Source organism: Myotis daubentonii, chromosome 21 (genome assembly GCF_963259705.1).
Source record: "Myotis daubentonii chromosome 21, mMyoDau2.1, whole genome shotgun sequence".
NCBI classification, from domain to species: Eukaryota; Metazoa; Chordata; class Mammalia; order Chiroptera; family Vespertilionidae; genus Myotis; species Myotis daubentonii.
This window is the reverse complement of record NC_081860.1, coordinates 5,988,916-6,014,004: the sequence shown is the minus strand read 5'-3', so window position 1 is coordinate 6,014,004 and position 25,089 is coordinate 5,988,916. Positions and strand designations below refer to the sequence as shown.

The window sequence follows — 25,089 nt, the reverse complement described above, 5'->3', positions numbered from 1 at the left end:
TTCTTTTATGTTCAGAAAAAAATAACTTATTATATATTTTTAAAAGCAATATGACTGGTGGAAGGAGTCATAATATGGGTTTTTAGCTCCTCCTTTGACATGACTAGATTTGTGAATTTAGAACAGCCACTTTACTCCTCAGAGACTGTTTCCCCACTCATACGTTTGGAAATTGCCCTCTCTCACAGAATTGGGGGCAAACAGAGAAGTTGTAAATAAGAATGCTTCAACAATAAAAATGTGGGAGCTGCAAAAGAACATAGTTGAGAACTCAGTGCTGTCATTCACAGTGTTGAACAATGAACAATTTCCCAAGAACCCTGACCTCTGATTCCTTGGCATCTAAGATGGAAATCCACAGGAAGCACAGAAATGCACTAGGTAAATAACTAATGTATCAAAATAGTCAGTGAAGGTTGGAATTCCCTCTCAGTTGGTAATAATGACCTCTAACCCCTCTCTATGCCCTAAAACTGATTTTTCAGTGGAGAGGTTCTGTTTCAATGATGCATATTTCATTTTTTAAACATCCCCTTAATAAATTCTCAAGATATTCACGGAATTGGCCAGAGCTTTCCTTTCATCATTTTTTAAAAGCTGAGTATTTAACAGGTCAAACATGTTTCCAGCTGAATATAAAAATAGTTGTGTGAGAGAACCATGGCAGGCATAACTCAATGAGTCGGTAGCTACTGTAGCTTTCTGAAGGGAATAGGTTTGGCAAATTTCACTGTATACGCTTAGCAGCCATGAAAGTTCCTTATCGACTTCTACCTTTTCTGAGGGAGACCGCTGTTAGCCCTGCTTTTCTGAGTAGCAGCAGCTGTCTGTGCTTCTAGTTGAAGTTCAGTCAATTTAGTTACTGATATAAAAGAGCTCCCACGAAACTCTTCTGAAATTGGTCAGCACAGATGCATGGTTAGGGAAAAGTGCCTCCCAGATGAAACTGTGCCCATCTGTAACAGGTAGCCCCGGACTGGCAATCTTCACACTGGGGGAAAGAACCAGCTTCCCTTCTGATCTTGAATGTAATAATCAGACCACACTCTTTTGAAAGAAATAGAGTTCCCCATAAGAAGTGTGCAGGGGACAAGCATAGACTGGAGGTGCCCCCACGTCATAGCTTTGGGACCCTGAGGGAGTCATTAACTTCTCTGGGCTTCTAATCTTTTATCTGAAAACAGGAGAAGACACACTTCAAAAGTTTGTCATGTGGATAAATGAAATACAGAAAGCATTTTGTAAATTCACAAGCACTAATCAAATAATGAGAGGTTAGACAGGGCCAGAGATGATGATTATTTTAAAATCAGAAGACTTTTTGCCTAATTGGTCCTTCATAAAATAATGAATTTGGGGTTTCCTGCTGTGGTGGATTGAAAATAATCACAATTTCTTTGCAGCTTCTCTCATTCAGAGATGTAGTGTATTTCTCCACTACTTGAGTTGGGATTGGTCTTGGGACCTGCTTTGACCTACAGACTATGGCTGAGGTGACAATGTGGGACTTCTGAGCTTAGGTCTCAAGTGGCCTCATCTCTTCCGTTCTCATCATCTTAGAAACCAGCACCCACTGGGAGAACCTGAGCTGGCTCCCTGGCCTCCTGGAGGATGAGAGATCTTGAGGTAAGACAGGGCCAGTCTTCCCAGCCATCTCAGATGTCCCAGCTTAAGTCTGCAAGTGACACAAGTGGAGCAAGAATAAGACCTCAGTGGAGCCTGACTTCTGATCCACAGAATCATAAATGAACAAATAAACAAAAGATTGTGACTTTAAACGCCTGTTTCACAGTGCCTTGTTAAGTAACAAAAGCTACCTGATACATCTTCCATGCCTCCTCTCTGACAAGACTCTGATGTATATATCTACACAAAAATAGAACTCAGTGATTTCCAGTGATTTCTGCCGAGATGATGAACAGTTCATGTGAGAGGGAAAGCAGCTGAGGAAGTTGAGTAAAATTTGAGAGAAATAAAATGTGTTTCTGAACGCAGTAACATCTCCTGTGTCTGGAGGATAACCTTGTCATTTCAAAATACAACAGAAAGCTGGTTTTATAGGAGGAAAAGTGATGCCTTGCACTGAGATGTACGGACTGTACTCACAACCAAATCCCTCTTCACTCTTGCTTTACACTTAGTTTTAACCAGTTTCATTTCCTTGTTTCTAAGCCAACATAAAAATAGAAGAGGGATACATTGTGCAGACATGAGTTTAGTAATGAGAAATGAGAGATAACTACTCAAAAAAAAAAAGAAACAGGGAAGGGGAGAATGCCAAAAATTACATATGGACTCAAGTGGTACAGGGATTAGTATAGAATCAAACATGTCCATGTGTCCCAAGAAATAAGCATTGAGGACACCACTGCATTATATCTTGATACAGAAAATTAAATCATATCAGTTCACTTGAGAAAAGGTTTTCAACCAAAAAATAAAAATAAACTCAGTTTGGATGCTTAGCTTGGCCAGCCTTCAGTGAGCTGGTCAGCTCAGCCCACACAGTTCCACAGGATCTATCCAGCCTAACTGCTCCAGACCCTCAGTGAGCGCAGACTTGCTCCTCAAACTGCCTGTCACGGCTCCCTGGATTACTTGCTTATGGGTGTCTTTCATTTTTTTCCTACTTCTCTGGGGAATGCTCCCTTAACACCTGGAAGCTTAAAAGGAAAGTAGGTCTAGAACAGGGCTGGGCAACCTTTTTGTGAGTGCGTGCCAAAACCAGCAAAATCTCTGACTCAAAATTCTTCTGCGTGCCAACCCTAATTTTTTGAGAACATTTTATGCCTACTTGGTATCTCTTAAGGTGTACGTATGTGAAGAATCTTGAAGAAATAATAAAATTCACTCGAGCGACAAAAACACAGTATATAATGATGAAAAATACATTTATTTTGTAATGTATACATGTACACTGATAGTCTGACAGAAAACTTTATGACTCCGTTTGACATTATCAGTGGGACTTTTGCTGCTGCATCACTGATGACAGAGATTTTACATCAGGTTTATATTTCATGACCTTCAGAGATATGCACAAGCTACTACTTTCATCCGTCAGGCTACTCCTATTACGAGACTTAACAAAATGCATCACTTAGAACAAAGATTCACAAGCGTACGTGGATGAAAACATGGAGAGTAACGCTGTTGCAAAGTTTTTTAAACAGAAAAAAATTTTCTGGAATGGCATTGGAAGTCCTCAATAGTTTATTTTCAACACTTCTCTCTGGTACTCCTGTTCTTAATCGCTTTTTTTCAATGTTTTCCAAGTCAACTCTAAGGTCAATAAATTTCTGCTTCAAAATTGAGCTACTCCTGAAATTCAATCAACTGCATTTCAAAGTGAGCCATGTCTATTCATGAAAGCATTTTTAAATTTAGTTCCTCCAGTTTCATGCTGTCTGGAAACCTCATGAATTTTGCTGTCTCTTCCAGGTCTCTGAATTTCGCAAATCTTGAGAAGAACTGCTCAATAGTTGACGCGATGATGTTTAAAACCAGCTTTTGAAGGCTTTGACAGTCTGTTCTGTCATCTTGTGGGAGGTCTTTGATGTGCCTCTTGAGGTTTGGGAAATATCTAAATCTCTCACCATCCACATCCCTCTTAAAGACTTCCAGTTTCTTTTCAAAAGCCTTTATGTAACCAAACATAACATCAAGTGTCTTGCCAGTTCCTTGTAATTTAACATCGAAGTCATTCAAATGTTCACAAAAATTGCAAATTGAAGATTATAAGAGAGGGTTTAGCGTGCCAGCAAAAGTTACCTGCATGCCATGTTTCACACAGGTGCCAGGGGTTGCCCACCTCTAGTCTAGAAGGAATATAAGTGATGTTAGTAGAAAGATCAAGGTCAAAATTCTTGTTTCAGATGGTTCTGAGTTTGCATTCTTTGATTTAAACCATAGAAACTTATTCTGGCAAACCAGTAGAAAGGGAATTTTCTAAAAGGCTCTGGGGTTGCTTACAGGATCGAACTGAAGGCTCAAGGGCTTGGTTTGAAATATTCCATTGCAAAATGGGAGGACACACAACCCAGATTTGCCACCATATCTTGATTGCACACTGTGGAATGAAACAATTCCCCCCAAAAGTAATTGGGTGCTCTTAGGAATAAATGACTAGTGGTAGAAAACCCCATCAAAAGCCCTGCACACTCAGGGCAGTATATTTAGGCCTTCACTGTGTCCAGCTTGGAATTCTGAGGGGTCCTGGAAGTGCCCACCTACCTTGAGGGCTGAAGATGGTAGGTGAAGGCAAGCTCTCTCTTTCATCAATCACTCTGTCAATTTCACATGGCAGCTCAACTGTATGCCCAGAAGCCAGGCATCTGGAAAGGGGGGAATTCCTCTTTGAACCTGGTAAATTGGATTAGATGCAGTTTTTCTGTTTTGGTCTCTGTTATGCCTCTATCCTCATCTCCTCAACTACCGCTTTCACAGCCACAGCAGAGGATGACCTAATCAGAGGGTCAGTCACATAGGTATCCAAAACCAGAGAAAGGAAAGGTTTCTATTTCCTTTGCTGCCTTGGGTCACTTGAACCTAGAGGAGCCGTTTGGGATGAAAAGAAACAGCTGGAACAGCAGCTGGATTGATAGCAGAGTACCACAAGACCAAGGTTTGACTGGATTACACAGTGCAATTATGTATACTTACAGTTTCACAGAGCTCAAAGCACCCCCTGCCATAACTGACCTAGTATTTGGGGCTTAACAGACCTTAATGAAGCTTCCCATTGTCTCAGCCAGATAGTCATTCTGATTTCTTTCCTTCATTCCTCACTCTGTTATTCTTCAGTAGCGATGATGGGTATGGACTTTTCCAGGTTTTATTTAGGTTGAGCTATTCAAAAAATATATATATATTTCTTTGTGACTCATGCGTATTTAAATAAAACACTGTGTATATCTGTGAACCTAATCTTCCTACTTTGTCAATAATCTTTTCATTGTTTTGAGTATCTGAGACCTTCACTCCAAAAAGGGCTAGAAGCAACTTAAATATTAAGGAAGAGTATAATGGAGAAAAGTTAAATTTGACAAGTGTTCATTGTACCTATGATGTGTGAGAAATTATGAAAAGCACTGTGGAGGATTTGGACCATGAACTAGACATGTTTCTTCAGTGGAGATCTCCTGGCATAATGTACATAATACTGTTCTCAGGCACTCTGCTCAATGGTTTCCTTTACAGATAGCAAACCAGTGACTGAGTCACACTGAGGGAAGCTAAATAATGAAGAAGCTGTTTTAGTCCCTTCACTTGACAGACGAGAAAGCCTAGGCTTATAAAGAGACCACATAAGCAAAAGCAAGAGGCAGGACTGGATGGAGGCAGTGTGCCTGGACTCCTGACCATGATGCTACACAGCCTCCCAGCCAATATCCACAATGAACAGGAGAACTGGAGTGTGAACGAAGCAACAAACAAAAGGATGTCAGGTGAGGAGAGGACTCTTCTTTCTGGAATAATCAAAGCAATCTTCAATAAAAAAGCATCAATTGCCTCTCATGAAGAGATGGAGTGAAGCAGGGGACCCCTCGGGGGTGAGGACGATGGGGCCCCAGCACACTAGCGTGTCTGCATGCACGACCCCGGGGACCAGGTTCATTGACGCAGATCCGTTTAATTGAGGAACTACAGGGGTATATATAGCATGAGGAGACCAATCAGAGGGAGACACGTTGCTATAGGCGACCAATCAGAGGGAGACACGTTGCTATAGGTGACCAATGGCTGAAAGGCTGGGGTACTGTGCACGTGGCTCCAGGAGTTAGTTCAGGCTGGCGTTGCTACTTCCTGGTGTGCCGAGGAAGCATGTTATGGTGGAGTGTGCTCACACCATTGCAACAGCCACAGCGCTGAGACATACTTCCTGAGCTCTACTACATCTCCCCCTTCCTTTCTAATTAGCACCAAAGCAAAGGAGTTGTCACTATTCAGAAGGAGATAGAAGTGTGGCCTTATAGACGGGTAAAAGGAGTAGCAGAGGCACGTGCCACCGGAAACTGGGAAACACTAACTGGCATGAGAAGGCCAGGGTGAGGTATCACAGTCCACAGTCCTTATCTGTGTGCACCTGTGCTATTACCAGTGATGATAGCACACATTAATAAGAATAACGTTCCTGCCGAAGGGTTCCCCTCTGGCGCCATGTGCGCAGCTTGGTCCTGTAGAGCCTTGATGTCACCCCAGGTGATGGGGTGAGCTCATCGGTGTCCAGGTCGTCTCCGTCGTCGGGGCTGGTTCTCTTCTATGGTCAGGTCCTCCATTTCCTCCACGGAGGGCAATGGTGGCGATCTACGGCTCATCGTTGATGGTGTAGGGTTTGACGTCACGAGCAGGGATCCACGCGGGACTTTTGTCGCCTTCTGGAAAAATACAAGCAAACCCTCTCCCCTGGGTTAAGAGCGGGTCGGGGCCTTTCCAGGCTCCGGTGAGTGGGTCTCTCCACCGGACCAAAGGAAGAGGTGTTGGTATGTCCCGGAGTCCTCCCCAATGTTTATACATAGGGGTTAATCCATGCTCATCAACATGAAAATAATTGAGGGTAGTTAAGGCTTGGGTTAGCAGTGCATGAGGATTTCTCCCTATCACTCCCCCTTTTTCTTTAATCAGTTGGGCCTTGAGTTCCCTGTGTAGTCTTTCAATAATTGCCTGTCCCTGGGGGTTATAGGGGATGCCCATGGTATGCTTGATGTCATGTGATTTTAAGAAGTCTTGAAATAGAGTGCTGGTGTAGCATGGTCCATTGTCAGTTTTTACCTCCCACGGGAATCCAAGGATGAGAAAGGCAGCCTTGAAGGTGGCATGCTATGTTTGACTTTTTCCCCCGTTTGGGCCTGGGCGAACGTAGCTCCTGAGCAAGTATCTATGACTGTGTGGACATATTTTGATTTGCCAAATGCTGGGACATGCGTGACATTTGCTTGCCATATGGCATTGGGCTGTAGTCCTCGGGGATTGGCCCCTCTGGGTTGTAAAGGCCCGAGGGGTAGTAGAGGGCCACAGGATAGGCAAGCACGTATGAGGTGCTTGCACTGAGCTAGGGGAAGATGGGGGAAGAGCTTATGGAGAGAGGAGGCTGACATATGAAATTTGGTGTGTAGGAGTCTGGCCTCTTCTATGGGTTGTAGGGTAAGAACTAGCTTGTCCGCTTCTGCGTTGCCTAGGGAAAGTGGGCCTGGTAGGCCAGTATGAGACCGTAAGTGTTGGATATATCAGGGCTGTTTACGGTTCTCTAGGATGTCCTTTAGGAGTTGGAGGCTCTGATCTAGCGGGGTATCTTTAACTCTTAAGGTGGAATACCCTATATTTTTTTGCCATATGCACCATGTAAGCACTATCTGAGAATAAGTTGACTGGACTATTTTGACAGTAGAGAAGGGCGTATATTATAGCTCTGAGTTCTCCTACTTATGCTGAGCCTTGATAAGTATATCTAAGATAAGTGGGGTTGGTGGACGTTTTAGGGGACTTTATTATTGCTGCACAGTAATGCTTCCCAGCGTCAGTGAAGGCACTGGGTGCCCTTTGAGGGAGCCGTTGACAGTTGGAGGTGGAATGCGGGAGTTGGTGCCCTTTGCAGCAGCCGTTGACTGTTGACGGTGGAATGGAGGAGTTGGTGGTGCCTTTTGCAAATCCCACCAACAGTAACAAAACCATGACGGTTTGGGAGCTGAGCCCAGGGTGGAGGGAGGGATGGAGACATGGCTTCCGGGTGACGAGGCCGGAAGGTCAGAGAAGGGGGTAACGGTTTTTCCTCGTGGACTTCAGTGGGTCGAATCCTTTTCAAGACCTTCTCCCAAGTGGAGGGGTCCCAAATGGGGGCCTTGATTAACCACAGATTGGACTTTCATAGATACTCCCAATGAGTTTGGAGTTCCTTTTCAGAGACCTTAACTTGCCTGCTCTGCAGTAAGGCGTGGAGCGCGCGCGCTTGTGGCGCTCTCGCCGAAGGGGGAAAGTTTCCCATTTTACTGTAGAGGGTCGCTCACCCGTCCAGCCATTCCGGGGGGCCCCACGTTTGGACGCCAGATGAAGAAGGGGATCCCTCGGGGGTGAGGAAGAGGGGGCCCCAACGCACTAGGGCATCTGCATGCACGACCCTGGGAACAGGTTCATTGACGCAGATCCGTTTAATTGAGGAACTACAGGGGTATATATATAGCATGAGGGGACCAATCAGAAGGAGACACGTTGCTATAGGCAACCAATCAGAGGGAGACACGTTGCTATAGGCGACCAATCAGAGGGAGACACATTGCTATAGGCGACCAATGGCTGAAAGGCTGGGGTACTGTGCACGTGGCTCTAGGAGTTAGTTCAGGCGGGTGTTGCTACTTCCTGGTGTGCCGAGGAAGCATGTCATGGTGGAGTGTGCTCACACCATTGCAACAGCCACAGCGCTGAGACATACTTCCTGAGCTCTACTACAATGGAGTGCATTTCTTAATACACACATCCTTGGATTTCAAAAGGTACAAATGACCAATGAGGATAGCAGTAATGGGGGTCCCAGCCAGACAATGTGGGAGAGGTACAGGGACAGTTAGAAAGCACCAGCAACAGCTCAGAGCAGTTGGCTGGGTAGAGAGGTGGGATTCCAAAGGGACTGGATGCTGGGAAGCCATTATTCAAGAGAAGAAATATGGGCGAAGGAAGAAGTCTTGGTGGGGAAGAAAACAATGAGTCAGGCCTGCAGTGTCCTTTCTGCAGTGAGACATGCAGAGGTGAGCAAGTCCTGGAAGAGTAAATGAGAGACCCACTTCAATGAGGACATGGCTAATGCTGGGAGCAGATGCCCAGTAAAACCCCTGTAGTGCAGTTAAAATCTACAGTCTCTTGTCTACCATTCAGAAATGCAAAGAGCTCTAAAAATGAGCTTATTTATTTATTTATTTATTTATTTATTTATTTATTTGTAGTGTCAAGCAAATTCACTTCATCACAAAACCTGATATGAGGCTTCTTATCTCTAGATATCCCACTGAGATTAAAAAGTCTGCCCTGACCGGTTTAGGTCAGTGGATAGAGCATTGGCCTGCGACTGAAAGGTCCCAGGTTCGATTCCGGTCAAGGGCATGTACCTTGGTTGCAGACACATCCCTGTTAGGAGGTGTGCAGAAGGCGGCTGATCGATGTTTCTCTCTCATCGATGTTTCTAGCTCTCTATCCCTCTCCCTTCCTCTCTGTAAAAAATCAATAAAATATATATTTTTTTAAAAAGTCATATCGATCCCTGTCCCAAATCCCACGTGTTATGTGACTTTCATAACACATGTCCAGTCTAGATGCCCTGTTTCCTTTCTAAAAATCCCCCAAATTCTAATTCCAAAGTATATCTGGCTACAAGAATTTTAGGTGTAACATTATGAAACAATACTTAATTTCTAAAGAAAGCAAGGTAACAGTTAATTGAGGGCTTTCCCATGCCCAGTACACTTCCAAGTATTTGAATTTTCACAGCAGTCGTCTGAAGTGGGAACTATATTCTACAGATCAAGTGTCTGAAAGTCAGGCAGATTAGCTGTAGGAGCCAAGGCTGGTAGTTGTCCCTGGCAGGCTGGCTCCAGAGGCACTGCCTCCAAATTCATTTGTAAAGCTAGTTAGAAATGAATTAAATCATTCCTTGCATTAGATTCGTGAATAGCAGGAAACCAATACCTTTTACCACATTTCCACAAATAATTCAAGGACATGGTTGACCCAGGTTATTTTCTCATTTACATTCCAGCAAAGCAGAGAGAACAGTATTAGAGGATATCCCAGGGAAAGTGTTTCTGTGTGGGCCCTACAGTCCCTGGAGAGTTTTAATAGTGTTCATTGCCCAGTAATTTCATCCCCATAAGGCAGCAAAGCAAATCTGATAAGAGGACAGGCTCTGGGGTCATACTTCTTTGATTCTACCACTTACTAGCTTTAGACCCTGGTCAAGTTATTTAGCCTCTTTGTGCCTCAATTTTCCCTTCTATAAAATGGGATTAACTGCAAACTGTACCATAGAGTCATTGGATGGTTTAAATCAGATAATTCTGATAAAGTTTTTGTAGAGTGCCAGGCTGATAGTGAATCTTCAATATGTTTTGAATACTTGTATTTGACATAACCCCCATAGGGCCAGAAATCCTGGTGGGAATTTCTGATGCTAGTACTTTTTGTGCATTTCTCTGGAAGTAGAGTTGTTATTTGCCAAGTGTCATCCTGTTCTCTTCCAGGTGTTTGAGGTTCTTGGATGCCAGTCCAATTTAAGGGCCCTTTCCAATTACATTGTCAAAAGACAGACTGTGGTAGGTCTATCTGAGCCCTGACTTGGAAGGATGCTTCTGGCTTGGTTTTTCTTCATAGCATTTCCTCTGCCTGTGCAATCAATCAGACACATACATGTCTGTGTCCATACTTCATCCCTTAGAGTGAACAGATGCAGGCCCACCTAAAGCATCAGGACGATGTCTGATGTGTTCTGTCCCATTTGAAACTGATACCTATATACAAGGTGTACCGGTTAATAAGGTGGATTTTGTAATCAAAAAATGATAATTTCAAGAGAAACATCAAAAATGCTTTATTCAAAGTAAGCCTGCACATCTGCACAGCTCTTCCTATAATAAGTAAGCTTCAGTGAACTAGAATTCACCTATCAGATTCTCCTCCCCCCCTCAATGATTTTAGCCAGTCATTCTTAACTCTATCATCCTTTCCTCTCCGCTATTCCACTGATACTCAAACCTTGTCAAGTCACCTCAAATATACAAGTTTAAGATAAAAACTTTGACAGCAGCACCTCGAGGCCAGCATTCACGTGTGATTCAGTTTGTATCCCTCATAGCACATAAGAAAGACCATCTCACCTAGCCAGCTATCAATCCCCATGTTCCTTATAAAATACATATTTTTGGACATGACAGTGTACATTTAGCTCCTTCTCTGCATTTGGAGAGGTATGCCCTCTGACTTGGTTGTCCAGCACCTGTGTGGCCGTGGGCATGTCCTGTCCCTTCCGTGGACCTCAGTGGAACCTTCTGTGGTGCTCAAGGATATTGGACACCCCTCAATTACTGCTGGTGGCAAAGAAGTTTGTTTTCTCCGGTATCAGCAAAAGCATGTCAAATGCAAAGACTATAACCTAAGTCAAACATTCTTAAGAGGGATAAAAAAGGAAATTATTTGCCCAGGTAATTGAAAAGTCTGAAGAATGGTTATAAGAAAAGTAGAACCTCAGGCTTGTCTGAATTCAAGTCCTAAAACCATGTCAATGAAATCACTCATCTCTTTCTCTGTGACTCTCTGTTTCTGCTACTTTCTGTCTCTTTTTTCCTCCAGTTTTCTCCAAGTGAGTTCTCTCCAATGAAAGACCTAGATAGCCACCAGCAACTCCAAGGTGGAGCAACTCTGGTGGAAAAGAATCTTTCCCAAAAGTTTCATCCAAAGTCCCAGACCTGACTCTCATTGGCCTGGAGAAGGCATCCATTTATCCTTTTACCAATCACTGGAGCTGGAGGCATTTGGTCCTGTGCTCATCCCTAGGGATGAAGAGAGGGTTATCCCATAGAGCAATATGGACTGAAAACTGGAATGGGGTGATTGCTCAAGTAAAAGAGGGCCATGGGCATAGGGCATCAAGAGTTGTCTTCTTTAAGGCCCTTTGTCACATCAGCTAATGGGTAGTGACTTTTGGGCTTCCCTTGGCCACAGCCTCAGTTCTTCCCCCCACCCCCAACACCAGTGTTCTGAAGCTGAATATAGCTGAGACAATAACCTTCTCCAGCTAGTCCTAGTATGGGAGGAAAAATTAGAAGGTACACTTTTTCTAGAAGACTAAAGATAGGCAAGAATTGGGGCGTGTGTTTGACTCATTCGGTCAGTCCTCTGAACCTTTGCTTTTGAGTTTTTAGTGGATGTGTGCTGTGCTGCCCGGAACTCCATTCAGTACCAAGGCACTGATTCACCCAGTTGTCAGGAGTATTGCCTGCCAGACGACTCATAGCCAAGTCTCTCTGGGAATTACCTTTGGGCAAATGGTGCTGCCTTACCCAATTATAAGCCACCATCTGGGCAGGCCTGCATTCAATAACAGGGTTTCAAAGGTCTGGCCATCTCACCCCAGCTTTGAACACTACTCTGAAGTATTAACCCCAACCTCCAGCCTTGGCTCCAGAACTCACTGTGGGACCAACTTAGGCCTTTGTCACAACTGTTTTACTGTTTAAATTCTTTCTCTGATCCCTGCTTCTCTCTCCCTGCCCCTCTTCCACAATAATACTCCTGCAGGCAAATCTCAAAGTCCCAGAATCCCTTTCTGGGAACCAGACTAAGTTTATGTAGCATCTAAAAACTTAAAGTCCTAGGATTTATCCACTACTGAACCAGGATGGCCTTATCAGTAAAAATTCAAGCTTTGAAATCAGACAAGCCCCGTTTTAAATCTGCTACTTAGGAGCTATGAGTTTAGGCAAGTTAATTAATCATTTTTATCTTCATATCCTCACATGAAAAATGAAGTATTAATAATACCCTCTCCTAGGTTGGTTGGGATATTTAAGAGAAATATGTGTAAAGTGCTCAGCATAATAAGGACCCAGTGTATAGTTGTTATTATTTTCTCATCCTCCAGTATGGCTAAATCAATATGGCTTCAATACAGACATGAAAATGTATCAATGATCAATACCTAGTATTGGCAAAGGTTCACTGATCAGACACTGGCTCACACTGATTATAAATCTGAAACTGAAGTTCAGTTATCTTTCTGGAAAGTAAATAGATAATAGCTGGGGAAACAAAATGGTGGCCAAATAGGCAGATGTGTCCTGTACCTTCTCACAGAGCAGATAGAAGAAACAACTAAATCAAAGAATATCCACCCGGAATTGGCATATTAAACACAGCTGGTAAAACAATCCATGGCCGGAAAAGACAGAGGATGCCTGGAGAATGGTAGGATCAGAGATCTGGGCTGGAGAAAGAGAGAGACACGTGAGGATCAAAAGGAAACTGCACTGCACCAAGTCCGAGTCCCTTGGAGACACGCATAACAGTCGACTGTGGAAGGGGGTCCACATGGCTGCTGGCAGCAGGGGACTCTAGATCTAAGTCCACAGCCATGGGAGGCTGTGCCTAGAAAGGCATCCTGAAGAACTGCACTGGCAGCATAGTGCCAGGAGGAGAGAAGTGTGCAGCGGCGTAGTTGCTCTGCCTTTAGTATATTTTCCTTGCTAAACCCAGTACATAGGATTTTTCAATTACAAACACTCACCGAGGCTAAGGTACAGGTAGAGGTGATTTTGTGGAGGCTGGGGAGCAAAGCAGGGAGAGGCAACCAGGAATCTAGCTCTGGGACAGTCCGGTCCCTCCAACCCTAAACAGCCATTTTTTCTCCTGAAAAGCCGGCCCCTTACCAGCACAGCTGCACCCAGCCTCGAGTTCTGCAGGGAAACAAAGATTCTGAATACCCCCAGGGAGCCCTCAGGGACTGCGTTGAGGAGCCATGAGGTCCCAGAAACTAATACAGCAACACCCCCACCTAAAGCCCATGTCAGAAATGCATGCTTGTGTAAATATAAATGAAGGCAGGCAAACAAACAAAGCGGGCAAGTTGGTCCCGCTTGACTGAAACCAAGGCTGTGGAGACAGACACAGAGGAGTGGTGGATTCCTGGGAACATCAACACACTCCTGGCTGCCTAGCAGGAAACTGAGACCTGTCAAAGCAGTAGAGGCAGATCTCAAAACAGTCCCCATGGGGCATTAAAACTCAGCTGAAACAAACGACACTTCACTACTTCACATTTTTTATTGTTTATCTTTTACTTAAGGGAACACACTTTTTTCTTTATTTGATTTTACTTTATTTATTTATTTATGTATTTATTTATTTATTTATCATTATTATTATTTACCTTTTATTTGTTCTGGAGTAGTGTTCTACATTCTATTTTTATTTTTTTAGCCTTATTTTACTTTACCTAATTATTTCCTTTTGGCCAACCTTTTCTTCCTCACTTCTCCCTTTTTCATTCTGTTTCTCTTCTCCTGTTCCTGCATTAGTTTTTCTCTTTCCTTTCTTTTTGCTTCTTCTTAAAAATTGACCTTCTTTGATGTGTTACTATTATAGTAGTCTCTGTTGGCTTACTCATATATCTAATTTTCTCTCCCCTGCTCCAAGTCCATACACCCTTCTCTTTGCTCTTTCTTTGCTAGCCAATCTTTTATGCTTTTGTTTTTCCTCTCCTCACTTGCTCTCTTCTCCTAATTGCTTAATTATTTTCACTCACCAAACTCAAGCCTACTTGCTCTTTGTTCTATTCTCCTTTTCAAAAAGTAGATGAATATACAGATAGATAGATTAAAGAAAGGGAATTTTTTTTTTAAAAAAATGTATTGATTATTTTGTTTTTACTTTTCTTCTTATCCACTCATTCTCTTTCTCCCTCCTCTCTGCTGAATCATGGCCATTCCCCCATTCATTCAATTCCTTTACCTTACCCTCTGAACAACCTCGGCCTCTTCAGATTCAGTTCCCCCCCTTTTCCCCAAGTATTTGTTGTTTGCATTTTTTAGTTTATTTGCTTGTCTTGTGGAGTTTTCTCCCCATATACGTATATTTTTCCCCTTCTATTTTCTTCTTTTTATGTTCTCTCTCACCTTTTTTCCTTTCCTCAATATTATTTTTGCACTCTTTTCCCTCCCCTAATTCTCCTTTCTCTGTAGATCACTTTTACTGGGGTTATCAGTGTCATGAATACGTTCATGTTTTGTTACCTCCATGTCATCTCTTGTTGAGTTGTATTTTGTGTCTTTTGGTCAACGTGGTGTAGAGAGTGAGCCCCTAACCAGATATCCTTAGAGGAGCAAAAATGGGGAGATAAAGAAACAGCTCCTATAGGAAGAAAGAAAAAAAAAAAAAGAGGAATCACCAGAAAAGAGGTAAACAAAATGGAGACAAGCAATTTGTCAGAGAAAGAATTCAGAGCAATTCTTTAATCTATCTATCTGTATATTCATCTATTTTTTGAAAAGGAGGATAGAATACAGAGCAAATAGGCTTGAGTTTGGTGAGTGAAAGTAATTAAGCAATTAGGAGAAGAGAGGAGAGCAAGCAAGGAGAGGAAAAACAAAAGCATAAAAAATTGGCTAGCGAAGAAAGAGTAAGGAGAAGGGTGTGGACTTGGAGCATGGGAGAGAAAATTAGACATATGAGTCAGCCATCAGAGACTACAATAATAGTAACACATCAATAAAGCAGAAAAAGAAAGTCAATGACCATAAGGACACTGAAAAGGATGGAAGACAAATTCAACATGTGTAAGAATCAAGAGGAAATGAAGAAAAACCAAGAAAATAAAGAATGGTATAGCTGCATTAAATAACACAATAGAAAGCATCAACAGAAGACTAGAAGAAGCAGAGGACTGCATCAGCGAGCTAGAAGACAAGGTAGGAAAAACACACAAGTAGAGCTGCAACTGGCAAAAACAACTTATAAAGCAGGAGGGGAGCCTAAGGGAGCTTTGGGACAATACGAAATGAGACAACATCTGCATAACAGAGGTGCCAGAAGGAGAGGAAACTGAGCAAGGAATAAAAAACCTGTTTGAAGAAATAATGATAGAAAACTTCCCTAATATTGGAAAGAAAAAACACACACAAGTTCAAGAAGCACACAGATTCCCAAACAACATGAACCCAAAAATACTGACACCAAGACACATCATAATTAAATTGGCAAACACCAACTACAAAGTAAGAATCTTAAAGGGTGCCAGAGACAGACAGAAATTTACCGATAAGGGATCTCCCATTAGAATATCAACTGATTTCTCAACAGAAACACATCAGGCCAGAAGGGAATGGAAGGAAATACACGAAGTGATGCAAAGCAAGGTACTGAATTCAAGGATACTATACCCAGCAAGGCTATCATTAAAAATGGAAGGTGAAATAAGAAGCTTCATAGACAAAAAAAGGGGATAAATGAGTTTATTACCAACAAACCAGCAGTGCAAGAAATGCTAAAGGGACTTCTGTAAAAAGAAGAAATAGGAAGGGAAGAAGGAACACAGGCATAAAGAATAAAAATGGTGACAAGTACCTATCAATAATAATCTTAAATGTAAATGGATTAAATGCTCCCATCAAAAGACACAAGGTAGCTGAATGGATAAGAAAACATGACCCATATATCTGCTCTTTACAAGAGACCCATCTCAGAACAAAGGACTCACACAGACTGATAGTGAAGGGATGGAAAAAAAATTTTCAGGCAAATAGAAATGAAAAAAAAGCTGTGGTAGCAATACTTATATATGACAAATTAGACCTCAAAGTGAAGGCCATAACAAGAGATAAGGAAGGCCACTTCATAACACTAAAGGGAGCAATTCAAAAGAAGATATAACTCTGGTAAACTTATATGCACCCAATACAGCAGCACCCAAATACATAAAACAACTTCTGGAACATATCAAGGGAGAGATTGACAGCAACACAGTCATAGTAGGGGACTTTAATACCCCATTGACACCACTGGATAAATCCTCTAAACAAAAAATCAGCAAAGAAACATCAATCCTAAATGACTCATCAGATCAGAAGGAATTGACATCTTCAGATCATTTCACCCCAAAGCTACAGAATACACATTTTTCTCAAGTACACATGGACATTTTCAAAGATAGACAACATATTGGGACACAGGCAAAGTCTCTTCAAATTCAAGAAAATAGAAATAATATCAAGCATCTTCTCAGATCACAATGACATAAAATTAGAAATCAACTACAATAAAAAAAATGGGGGGAAAATCAAACACTTGGAGGCTAAAAAGCATGCTATTAAACAATGATTGGGTTACCAGAGATCAAAGAAGAAAGAAAAAGCACCTGGTAACAAATGAAAATGAAAACACAACAATCCAAAATCTATGGGACACAGTGAAAGCAGTCTTGAGAGAGAAGTTCACAGCTCTATAAGCCTACCTCAAAAAAAAGGAAAAAAAATGGTAATAAATTATCTGACCCTACAACTTAAAGAATTAGAAAGAGAGCAACAAGCCCTAGCTGGTTTGGCTCTGTGGATAGAGCATCAGCCTGCGGACTGAAGGGTCCCAGGTTCAATTCCGGTCAAGGGCCCATTCCCGGCTGGCGGGCTTCATCCCCAGTGGGGGGCATGCAGGAGGCAGCTGATCAATGATTCTCTCTCATCATTGATGTTTCCATCTCTCACTCCCTCTCCATTCCTCTCCAAAATCAATACAAATATATTTTTAAAAAACAACAACAAGAAGAAAACAAAAGAAAGAGAGCAACAAGAAAAGGCCAGGTACGCAGAAGGAAGGAAATAATAAAGATCAGAGAGGAAATAAATGACATACAGACCAAGAAAACTATATAAAAGATCAATAAAACCAAGAGCTGGTTCTTTGAAAGGATAAACAATATTGATGAACCTCTAGCCAGGCTTACCAAGAAACAAAGAGAGAAGACCCAAATAAACAAAATCAGAAATGAAAGAGGTAAAGTAACAACAGACCCCACAGAAATACAAAGAATTGTTAAAAACAAACAAAAAAACTACGAACAACTCTATTCCAACAAACTGGACAACCTAGATGAAATGGACATATTCTTAGAAAAATACAAGCTTCCAAAAACCAATCAGGAAGAATAAAAAAATATGAATAGGCCAATAACTACTGATGAAATTGAAGTAATAATTAAAAATCTTCCAGTAAACAAAAGCCCTGTCATGATGGCTTTACAGGGGAGTTTTACCAAACATTCAAAGAAAAACTAAAACCTATCTTCCTCAGGCTATTCCCAAAAATTCAAGAGGAAGGCACATTTCCAAGCTCTTTCTATGAAGCCAGCATTACCCTAATTCCAAAACCAGATAAAGACACTACAAAGAAAGAGAACTACAGGCCACTATCCCTGATGAACATAGATGCTAAAATCCTCAACAAAATTCTGGCAACTCGGATCCAGCAATACATTAGAAAGATCATATACCATGATTATTCTGGAGATGCACGGCTGGTACAATATCCACAAATCAATACATGTGATACATCACATAAACAAATTAAGAGGCAAAAATCGCGTAATCATATCAATCTATGCAGAAAAAGCATATTGATTGATGGGGAAGGAGCATTTGACAAAATCCAACACTGTTTCTTGATAAAAACTCTCAGCAAAATAGGAACAGAGGGATCATACCTCAACATAATAAAAGCTTTATATGACAAACCTACAGCCAACATCATATTCTGCATTAGTTTTGTTGTCTCTGTTAAGCCACCTATGAACATTCATAAAAACAAATCCATAGGCTGCTTCCATTATTGCTTTGGCTCAGGACCCTTCCTAGTACAGATTAGGCTGGTGTTGAGACTTTAGCTTGTGATAGGCAAGAAAGAAATCTGACCTTCTAGCTTAGCCACAAAAACTGCCATCAAGTTGACTCACAACTGGACTGAGCCAGAATATACTAGAAAGCAGAGGAGTCATGGGACCTTAAGAGCTTACACTAGCCAGTGGTTGGCAAACTCATTAGTCAACAGAGCCAAATATCAACAGTACTTCTTCAAAATAGACTCTCCCAGGCTGAAAACCAACTTCTGCGCATGGGCCACGAAGTTTCAATCACAGTGTATGCGTGCCCGCATGTGGTATTTTGTGGAAGAGCCACACTCAAGGGGCCAAAGAGCCGCATGTGGCTCGTAAGCCACAGTTTGCCGACCACTGCCCTAGACTATCACTAGGGCAAAAGGAGCCTAGCACGTGGTGAAACAATGTGGAGCTGGCCAATCTTACTGCCTGTGTATGCCTCTGCTGGAATGAATTTGAGGGGTGGAAGAATGTTTATTCACAAGACTGTTTATTTATTTTTTTATTTTATTGCTTAAAGTATTACAAAGGGTATTACATATGTGTCCTTTCTCCCCCCCCCCCCCGCCCTTGACAATCCCCTGGCCTCCCCTACCCCCCAGTGTCTTAGGTCCATTGGTTATGCTTATATGCATGCATACAAGTCCTTCAGTTGATCTCTTACCCCCCTCCCTCCTGCCCCCCAACCCTCCCTGGCCTTCCCACTGCAGTTTGACAATCTGTTTGAGGCAGCTCTGCCTCTTTATCTATTATTGTTCATAAGTTTATAATGGTCTTTATTATCCATGAATGAGTAAGATCATGTGGTTTTTTTCCCTTCATTGACTGGCTTATTTCACTTAGCATAATGCTCTCCAGTTCCATCCATGCCATTGCAAATGGTAAGAGTTCCTTCCTTTTTAGCGCAGCATAGTATTCCATCGTGTAGATGTACCACAATTTTCTAGTCCATTCATCTACTGATGGGCACTCAGGCTGTTTCCAGAAGACTGTTTAAATCAAGCTGTGAGTCTTTATTCATACTTTCATGTTTGCTGTGATTCAAAGCTCAATGAGCTCCATCACATGCAGTTTTTATTTTCTAGGGCAGATCAAAATATCTTAATAAAAACAGATAGCCCTACATGTTGAGTCTGAAATGAGGTCAAGACTAAACCAATAGAGGAAAAAGGCCATAGGAACCAGGGGTAACTAGGCCAAGAACCAAACAGGCTTGGGTGTGTATTGGAATCAAAAGATAGAGGAAGATGGAAATATGGGTAAAGATTAAAGAGCCTAGTAAATAGATTCATCATTTTGTAATTAGGTTGGAATACAAATTAGAGGCTAAGTGCCTGATATCTGGATTTGTTGTGATTTTAAAAATGTAAATTGTAAACATTTGGGAAATAACTTTTTCAATAAGACTTCACACTGTCACTTCACATTTATTTACTTATGTACCTTCATTGCAAGTGCATCTATAGCTAGAGAATGTTAAAACAATTCTGCAAGCAATTGGTATTGTAACAGACAAACTCTGCTTAGCCTTCTGCAAGTTTCTCTAATAGCATCCCTGATTGTTTGAGATGAAGAAATGCAATCTTACCCTCCCATGTCGTAGATCCTGTGTCTGGGATCCTGTGTGTAGGACCCTTAGAGAAAGAAGAATGCAGCCTCATTTCTGACAAAAGAAAAAGAAAGTCCCCTTGAACTCTTATACCCTACTGTAACCAACATTTTAAGTAAACACCTATCCCCAACCACTACTCTTTACTAGAAAAACTTCTGTCTCCTTATGTCTTTCTGCATCAAGTTTGAATTTCATCCAGCCTTACATGACTGTTTTACCCAGGCCAGTGATGGTGAACCTTTTGAGCTCGGCGTGTCAGCATTTTGAAAAACCCTAACTTAACTCTGGTGCCGTGTCACATATAGAAATTTTTTGATATTTGCAACCATAGTAAAACAAATACTTATATTTTTGATATTTATTTTGTATATTTAAATGCCATTTAACAAAGACAAATCAACCAAAAAAATGAGTTTGCGTGTCACCTCTGACACGCGTGTCACAAGTTCGCCATCACTGACCTAGGCTGTTATATCAGCCAGCCTCACTCCCCATGACCTTGCAAAGTGCATTCTTCTCTCTGTCCAGCTGGTCTTCTCCTGTCCTCATATTCATCTCTGCTACTGCTGATCCTCTCAGCTAGAATGGTTCCTCCCCACCACCCATCATGGTAAGTGGCCATCTACCACAAAGGCTGGACATTTTCCATGCTGTATCTCAATATATGCAATCATCTGTCATATAGCATTATTATTCCTATTGTATAGATAAGGAAATGAAGGCTCAGACTCAGGAACCTGACAAACCTCACAAAATGTGGAACCAGGATTTGAACCCAGGTCTGTTGCATGCCAGAATCTGAGCATTTAATAACTGCTTTTCCTCCCATCTCTGTGGCATAACTTCTGGGGTCCCACTGAGACCTAACGCTTTTTGGAAACTCAGACTGACAGCCAGGCCCACATTGTTCCCACCTATCCTATTGGTCAGAACCATAGAGCTGAACACTGAATTGTGATCTGATTGCTCTGTTTGTATCTGTTTCATGTCACCAATGAATTTTCAATTCAAGGGAACTAACTGATAAGACTCCTGACACAAAACACACACGTAGAGCACTTAGGTTACTGGTATATATTTTATTAAGGATCTGGGTATGCTCCCTGAGGGGGGATCATTCACCCCTCCCTATTCTCCTACTCTGAGAAGAGGAAACAGTAATCTGATTGGACTGGTTTCCAAGACTAGTGAGTGGGATCAGTGTGAAATTCCAGGATGCCCCACTTTATTCCTTCTTTTCTCCATGTGGCTTATGTGGCAAAGTAAGACAAAATGAACTCCCAGGTGAGAGGTACTCTTTTTTAATATATATACTAGAGTCCCAGTGCACAAAAATTTGTGCACTCGGGTGGAAGGGGGGGTCCCTCAGCCAGGCCTGTGCCCTCTCGCAGTCTGGGACCCCTCGGGAGATAACGCCCTGCTGGCTTAGGCCTGATCCCGGGTGGCAGAGGGCAGGCCCAATCCCTAGGTGCAGCCCCTGGTCGGGCTCAGAGCAGGGCCGAGTGGGGAGTTGGGGTGCCGCCCCCTGTCATGCACAGAGCAGGGCGGATTGGGAGGTTGCGATGCCACCCCCAGTCAAGCTCAGGGTAGGGCCGATTGTGGGGTTGGGGCACCACCCCCTGTCACACTCAAGGCAGGGTCGATGGGGAGGTTGCGGCGCCACCCCCTGTCACGCACAGAGCAGGGCCAATCCGGGCGTTGGGGCGCTGCACCCTGTCACACACAGAGCAGGGCCCATAAGGGGGGTTGGGGCTCCTTACCCTGTCACGCACAGAGCAGGGTCGATCAGGGGGTTGGGGAGCTCCCCCTTGTCACGCACAGAGCAGGGCCCATCAGGGGGTTGAGGAGCTCCCCCGTCACGCACAGAGCAGGGCCCATCAGGGGGTTGAGGAGCTCCCCCCTGTCACTCACAGAGTAGGGCCTATAGGGGAGTTGGGGCACCGCTCCCTGTCACACACAGAGCAGGGCGGATCATGGGGTTGGGGCGCTGCCCTCTATCACCCACAGAGCAGGGCTGATCAGGGGTTTGGGACGCCACCACTGTCACATTCAGGGCAGGGCCAATGGGGAGGTTATGGCTCTACCCTGTCACACACCGAGCAGGGCCCATGGAGGGCGGGGGGGGGGTGTGTGGCACCACACACTGTCACACACAGAGCCGCAGGGCGATCAGAGGTTGGGGAGCTCCCCCGTATCAGCCCAGAGCAGGGCTGATCAGGAGGTTGGGGCACCTAACCCTGTCACGAACAGAGCAGGGCGGATAGGGAGGTAGGGGCCCCACCCCCTGTCACACACAGACCCACAGTGCGATTAGGGGGTTTGGGCGCTGCTCTCTGTCACGCTGATCCCGGTGCTGGGAGGCATATTACCCTTTTACTATATAGGATAGAGGCCTGGTGCATGGGTGGGGCTGGCTGGTTTGCCCTGAAGGGTGTCCTGGATCAGGGTGGGGGTCCCCACTGGGGTGCCTGGACAGCCTGGGTGAGGGGATGATGGCTGTTTGCAGCTGGTCACACACCCTCCAGGGTAGGATTCCCCACTGGGGTGCCTGGCCAGCCTGGGTGAGGGGCTGAGGTCTGTTTTCAGGCTGGTGGGTGTCGGAAGCTCCCAACCGCTCCTTTTTATCTTTTTTTTTTCTTCTAAATTCTGGGCCAACTTTAACTCTGAGGCTCCAGCTCTTAGGCCTCCTCTGCTGAAAGTAGGTATCTGGTTTGTTTCGGTTCTATTATCGAAACAATGTAGAACTCCAGCTCTGACTCCAGCTCTGAGATCCCAGCTCGCTGAAAGCTGGTTTCTGGGTGTTTTTTTTTTAGCTTCTATATTTGTTACAATGTGCAAACTGCAGGCTCAGAGGCCTGCAAGGGAGGCGGGGAACGTTGGAGTCCTCCGTCACTGAAGCAAGCAAGCCTCATGTTAGTTTCAAGCTGCCTGGCTGCCGGCCGCAATCTTGGCTTTCAGTTAATTTGCATATCTCGCAGATTAGCCAATGGGAAGGGTAGCGGTCGTACGCCCATTACCATGTTTCTCTTTTATTAGATAAGGAGATATATATATATTTCAGAGAGAAAAGGAGAAGGAGATATAGAAACATCAGTAATGAGAGAGAATAATTGATCAAATGTCTCCTGCACGCCCCCTACTGGGTATGGAGCCTGCAACCCGGCATGTGCCCTGACCCAGAATGAACTAAGACCTCCTGGTTCCCATATTTCCATCTTGCCCTCAGTGGTTGATGTTCAACCACTGAGCCACACTGGCTGAACTGAGCTTAGGTAATCTTGCTGTCTCCTATCTTATGTGTCTGGATGTAGGGTAGGTGGATTCTGAAATTTAGGTTTGAGCTAAAGATTTTGAAGAGTCTATTAGATCTTTAGAGTAGGTTAGGTTGGGTGCTCAAGCCCAACCCAGCCCAGCCTACTAGCGAGTTCTTCATTGAGCTTGAGCCAGCCAATAATAAATATTAAAGTGGTACACTATTACCCACTTGCTATTGTTTCCTGTACATGTTCTTTTCTTGAGGACCTCTAGAGATAGAATTCAGACTCCCTGGTTCCCCTAGCCAAATACCACTCTCCAGTACCCCCAAGGATCATGAGCTCTCCAACATCCCTCTTCACAGGTTCTTGGACTGACCTTCCTGGAAATTTGTGGCATGCATATGTTTGTATATGTGTTTCCTTTTCAAGTCATAGTCAACAAAGTAATATTAAGCATGAGCTTTTGTGTCAGTCTGGGTCTGACACAAAATGCCCACATAAAAAGAAATAAGGAAGAAGCCAGGATAGGCTTTGAGGAACATCAGACTGTGACACAAGTCATATCTCAGGTGAGAGAGAAAAAGAAAGTTGGGAAGAAGTATCTGATTTTTTCATAAAGTCAAGGGAAAGTTCAGCAAATGCATCAGGGAGATCTTGAGCCAATGGTGGCTGTCAGAAGCAGAGAACTGCTCATGGGAAGTGTGGCCTCAGTGCAAAACCAAAACAATTTTCAAAGAGTAGTATCTGGCCCTTAATTATTCTCTTTAAAGTAAGAGGACGGTAAAATCAGTTTCATTCCATCACAGCTTCCATGCCTTGTCAATAATTGCTGCCTGCCTTGACCTGTCATTGTAAAACCATTTTCATTTCTTTCTTAGACTTCTATTTTCAACCAGTAAGAGGAAACATCTTTGAGACAAGATATATTTTGAATGAAAAATAGAAGAACCACAGTTTATTCCGGGAGGCTTCCAGCTGAGCACATGCAGACTGTCCAGAGCCTATTATCTTGGCAAGTCTTAGGAAAATTCCAAAGACATTATACGTTTTTCTAATGTTTCATACTCTGAAAACAAATTGGGTTCTCATATTCCTCATGTCTATGCCTATCACCTAACAACTTTTTTGTTGGAAAGGTGTGAGCCAGGCCCAGTACTTAAGGACTGTATCATATGTGAGGCCACGATTCTCTGAAGAATTGTGGAAGTTGCTTGTGATCCTTGCAGTCTCTGGTGGGAGCCACAAACAGGATGCTGAGTCTCTAGAGCAGCAGTTCTCAACCTATGGGTCGCGACCCCTTTGGCGGTCAAACGACCCTTTCACAGGGGTCGCCTAAAACCATCCTGCATATCAAATATTTACATTATGATTCATAACAGTAGCAACATTACAGTTATGAAGTAGCAATGAAAATAATTGTATGGTTGGGTCACAACATGAGTAACTGTACTTAAAGGACCAGAAGGTTGAGAACTACTGCTCTAGAGCATTCTTTTTTTGATTTTTTAAAAGTGATTTGAGAGAGAGAAAAACATAGATGCATCCACATTGATTAGCTGCCTCCTGCATGCCCCCTGCTGGGGATTGAGTCTGAAACTCAGCTGTGTGCCCTGATCAGGAATCAAACCGGGGTCCTCCTGGTGCATGGGTCAGTTCTTAACCACTGAGAAACACTGGCTGGGCTCTAGAACATTCTCGTAGTAGACAGACATTATAGGCTCTGACTCTAGCACAATGCCTTGTTAGAGTCCATAATGGTTTGCCAATTTAGTTAACTATATAGATGCCTTTTTGTTATAACTGTGTAGAGAAAGCTGGTTCCTCAA

The 25,089-nt window shown here is 43.2% G+C and overlaps 1 pseudogene; it reads right to left on the bottom strand.

Annotated features, from left to right (window-relative positions):
• Positions 1-6,306: 6,306 nt before the first annotated feature.
• The window catches only part of LOC132223027 (endothelial zinc finger protein induced by tumor necrosis factor alpha-like), a 38,444-nt pseudogene continuing 19,661 nt past the window's right edge, over positions 6,307-25,089 (bottom strand).